The sequence below is a fragment of the Leopardus geoffroyi genome, chromosome E2 (assembly GCF_018350155.1).
Source record: "Leopardus geoffroyi isolate Oge1 chromosome E2, O.geoffroyi_Oge1_pat1.0, whole genome shotgun sequence".
NCBI classification, from domain to species: Eukaryota; Metazoa; Chordata; class Mammalia; order Carnivora; family Felidae; genus Leopardus; species Leopardus geoffroyi.
In genome coordinates, this window is record NC_059335.1 from 1861533 (window position 1) to 1866455 (window position 4923).

Here is a 4923-nt window from a genome sequence, read left to right on the forward strand (position 1 = left end):
ATGCAATGGGAGAGGCTGGAGCCCGCAAAGCCTCATCATCTCTGGCTGTTTCTCTTTATCCTAAAAGTGACAGGGAATTGCTTTAAGTGAGGTGAGGGGTGACACTAGCAGCTGTGTTTTCCAGGATATGGTTCCAGCTGCTGTGTGCAGAGGGGCTACAGGGGCCAAGGGTAGAGGGAAGAGGGTCTGCTAGGGAGCTGGTGCTTTACTGAGTGTATCAGTTACCTATCACTGAGTAACGAGCTGCCCCCAATCTTGTACAGAAACAACAGTTTATAATCCTCTGGTTTCTCTTCAGATTGTATACATTTTTTGCCTTCTACTAAAATAAAGATTTCCATGGAGAGGAACAATTCTGAGCATTTACCCAAATTCTTGAGACCTTGTGTTTGCAAGGGAAAGAGATAAAGAGAGAGAGAGAGAGAGAGAGAGAGAGAGAGAGAGAGAATGAGAGAGAGGGAAAGAAAGAAAGAAAGAAAACAAAAGAAAGAAAGGGCAGAAAGAAACAACAGCTCATTGTTTCTCACAGTTCCATGAGTTCTGTGGTTGGGTTTTGCACCTGTGTGGCCTCGTTTGGCTGGGGAATCCCCTGGGGTAGGAGGTCCCAGACAGCTTCCCTTCGTGTTTGGCCACAGTGCTGGCTCTCTGCTGGGGTCTTAGTTCTCCTCCTCCGCGGGCTAGATTGGCTTCCTCACGGCATGGCGGCCTCAGGGGCTCTCAAAGAGCAAAAAGGAAGCTGCAAGGTATCTTAAGGCCACGTAAACAGATGCCACTCCTTGAGCAGTCAGAAATGTGTGGCCTTTCTTCCTCCACAACATTCAGCCAATAATTTTTCAGTGTGCCAGGCACTGTTCAGGCTGTTGTGTGTTGGCAGTGAAGCCCATAGGCAATCTTCATGCCTTTTTGTGGCTTGTAAACAAATGCGTGTGCCACATGGGGTACTGATCAGGAAGAAGGCGGAATAGAGTGAGGTGGGGGACAGAGGGGCTGGGGGAGGCAAGTCTGTCTGGGGAAGGGGAGTTTGAGCAGAGAGTCTTTAAGGGAGTCAGGGGCTAGAAATGAGGCCATCTCAGGGATGGTGCTCCAAGCTGGGAGCACGGCAAAGTCCAGTCCTCTCAGGGGAGCATGCCTGGATGTTCACACAGGTGTGGGGAGGAGGGTAGACTATGCAAGGGGAGAGGTAGCAGGGATTGGGGTCATGGAAAGTCCTGCTGGCCACGGAAGGACTTTGCTTTTTATTCCAGTGATGCAGACTCGCTGGAGGCTTAGAAGAGCAATACTGGAGGTTACTGAGGTAGCCCAGCATGTTGGTGCCCGCCACGAATAACAAGCTCCTCAAAATTTAGCAGCTTGAACAACAACAAACGTGATCTTAGTTTCTGCGCATCAGCAATACGAAAGTGGCTCAGCTGGGTGGTTCCGGCTCAGGGTCTCTCATAAGGTTCCAGTTAAGATGTAGGCTGGGACTGTGGTCATCTGAAAGCTCGTCTGGTGACGGAGGATCCACATCTAAGATGGCGCACGCACATGGCTGGTGAGTCACTGCTGGCTCTAGGGTGAAGGCTCCCCAGCTTGGCAGCTGGGTTCCTTCTGAGCAGGTGGCCCAAAAGAGAGGATGGCTCACACACGGTCCTTTCTGCCATTTTGTTGGTCACACAGCACCCCCCCCCCTTCAATGTGGGAGGAACTATAAGGGCATGAGCACCCGTTGGCCAGGGTCTTAGGGGACCATCCTGGGGGTTGGTCCCTGTACCCCAACTCCTTGTCGGGGTGCAGGAAGCCTCTCACTTACCTGATATTGTACAGGGAATTTTTTCCTGGAACCAGAGAAGAATAAGAACGTGAGCAAGAAGAAAGAACATCTGTTTTCTCAGGAGAAGACAATTTCCATGATTCTAATCTGCGGGCTGCCAATTTTTTTTTTAAAAAGCAGTCCATCTCCAGATTCCTGCTTTTGCTGTTTTCATTATTTCCTTCAATGAGTGTGTGTTGCTTATCCCTTGTGCTGGCGGCACAGTGACAGAGGGACAGTGGTACGTTTGCAGACGTGAGAAGTGTTCAGGGGCCAGAGAGAGGGCTCAGGCGGGTGTGGGAGCCGGGGCTGGCTTGGGCGTGGGGGGTGCGGTGGAGGCCCACCCCAGCACAGAAAAGCCAGCTGATCCCCAGAGCTTAAATCCCCCTGGCAGGAAGAGGCAGCCAACAAGTTAGCAAACCACAGGCATGATTTCAGAGAGCGACTGTGGAAATGGCCCTCTGAGGCGAGGGTTTTAGGGCTGGGACCTCGTCTCGGGGAAGGACTGTCCTGTTTGGGGCAACAGTGGGTGCAGAGGCCCAGAGATGGGTACAAGCCAGGCCACTTGGAGATCCTTAAATGATCAGATTCTGGAACGCGGTCTGGAGCTGTTTCTCAGAACCCAGAATGACTGTAGGTGCTTAAATATCAGTCCAAAGGGGCGAGGGCCTCTCTGCTTCCTTTCCACCAATGAGATGGCCTGGGTTCCTGTTTTCTGGCTCTTCCAGTTACCAGCTGTGCATTCTTGGGCAAGTCACCTAACCTCTCTGTGCTTCTGCTACCTCCCTTTGTAGAATCAGCAGTGGGATAGGGACTTAAACACCCGCGGTAAAGACAAATGACACAGTCAGGAAACAGGCAAAAGACTCGAACAACCCAAGGGTACACACAGACGGATAACTAGATAAAAAAACTGTGGGGTGTAAGTATTAGGGAATGTGATTCAGCCGCTACAAAGCGGATCCTTCCCTCCGAGGTGGCAGGGATGAACCCAGAGGACACGCTGCTCAGCGGGCACGCCGGGCACACAGGGAACCCGGCGCATCGTCCCAGCAGGGTGTGGAATCTGCAGGAGTCCGAACACCCAGGGAGCAGAGAGGAGGTCACCAGTGCAGGGGACACTCGGCTGGTTACAGGGATGCTCCAAGGTGTGAAACCATACATCCCACGAAAGCTTCACGGACGCCAAGCATATCTGGTGAAATTAACTCTGAGCTGCAGCCGTGAAACACACACTAGGCTTGGAAACACAGAAGGAAGCAGACAATGTAATTTCTGCTGTTCATCACCGCGACGTGGATTAGGTCTCGAAAAGGTGATACAGCAAAACCTTGGATTGCGAGTTACCTCTTCGGAGAGGGAGGGTTCCGCGAGACGAGCCAACATTTCTAATCCATTTTAACTTGATCAACGAGCGACTGGTCTTGTGATACCAGTCGCGCGAGACGCCCAACGGCACATGATCACAACACAACCAATGGCTCTTGAAATTCGCCTTGATATGCGAGTGCTTTGATATGCGAGTGCTATAAAAGTGAGTGATAGCAAAGTGAGTGATATGCGAGTGCCTTGATATGCGAGTACGAGTGCGATGGCAAGCGTGTTTCGGAACGCATTATGCTCGCAAACCAAGGTTTTACCGTACTTGGGTGTCTCGCAAAACAAGGTTTTACCGTACTTGGGTGTCTTCGGTTAAATGACGGTGTGAGATAGATGATTTTTATTTAAAAAAAAAATTTTTTTTTTACCGTTTTATTTTTGGGACAGAGAGGGACAGAGCATGAACGGGGGAAGGGCAGAGAGAGAGGGAGACACAGAATCGGAAGCAGGCTCCAGGCTCCGAGCCATCAGCCCAGAGCCTGACGCGGGGCTCGAACTCACAGACCGCGAGATGGTGACCTGGCTGAAGTCGGACGCTCAACCGACTGAGCCACCCAGGCGCCCCTGTTTTTTAAAAGAAAGAAGATAGTTAAGAGGCTGGTACGGGAGCAGATGTTGGTATGTCCACGGAGGCCTGGCCGGGGGACCGATGTATCTGGGGTGTTCTGGAGATGGAGCCCACAGGCTGTGGTGGCAGGCGGGATAGAGAGGGACACGGAGCAGGATCATCGTGTGAGGTCCTTGTGTTTGCAGGGGATGCTGCTGTGTCTGGCCCCAGGCGGACGGTGGGTGTAAAATGACTGAACAGGGACAAGTCAGTCAAGATGGGGGGGGGGGGGGATACCTGAGGACATAACCAGGTGCTATCGACAGAAATAGAGGAAAAACACGGCGACTGATGTCCATGTTTTGAAGGGAGAGCCGGGTGTGACGCCCTACTGGCTGTGCCTCCTGGAGATGCTTACTCAACCTCTCTGTGCTTTGCTCCCCTCCTGGGTAAAAGCGAAGGAACAGTCCCTCTCTGAAGGTGGTGTGATAACACGCGGCAGCCACTGGACGTGGGGGTGTGCATTTTGGCTCTTCCGTGTCCTGGTTGGCTTCCCGTGCGATTTTGTGAAGAGTGGCGTCTAAATGTGTGGATTGGGGATAAAAACAGTCGCTCTCACATAGGTGTTGTTGGAGGACTCGATGAAATCTGCGAAAGGGAACGGAGGCGATGAGTCTTTCTCAGGCTTGAGCCTCATCCCCCCCAGATCCACGCCGTGGAGCAGGGATCAGAAAACGGTCCTCCCTACTGGCCACTTCCGGCTTGCCTGTGTTTATAAATGAACCTCTGCTGGGACACAGCCATGCCCGTTCCTCACGAACTGTCTGAGGCTCCTTCCAATCCCCCGGTGGCAGGGCTGGGTAGAGAAACATTTTCCCTACTCTGGCTCTAGAGGCAAACCCCATTCCCGAGTCCTCTGGATCCTTGCAGAGCTACTGGACAGGTGGATCGGCCCCAATACACATCCTTCCCTCCACTCCTGTCCCTTTTACAGACGGGAGTAGCCCGTGTTATGGCCAGAATTCGTCATCCCCAAAGACTACCAGGGAGCCGAGTCCGATGCAAAAGCAAAGAGCCTTTATTCGAGCTAGCTCGAGCTCAATCCCCAACCTGCACCTACTCAGTGGTGAGATACTGGAAAGAGAGAGAGTGGGTTTCAAGAGCACAAAGGTTATATAGGGATCATGGCCTTAGCAGTTGGCTG

The 4923-nt window shown here is 52.3% G+C and overlaps 1 non-coding gene across 1 annotated transcript; it reads left to right on the top strand.

Moving 5' to 3' along the window:
* The first annotated feature begins 278 nt into the window (after positions 1 to 278).
* LOC123579506 lies at positions 279 to 399 on the top strand. The gene has a single exon (XR_006702808.1). It is a non-coding gene; the product is annotated as a U5 spliceosomal RNA (small nuclear RNA).
* Positions 400 to 4923: the final 4524 nt, after the last annotated feature.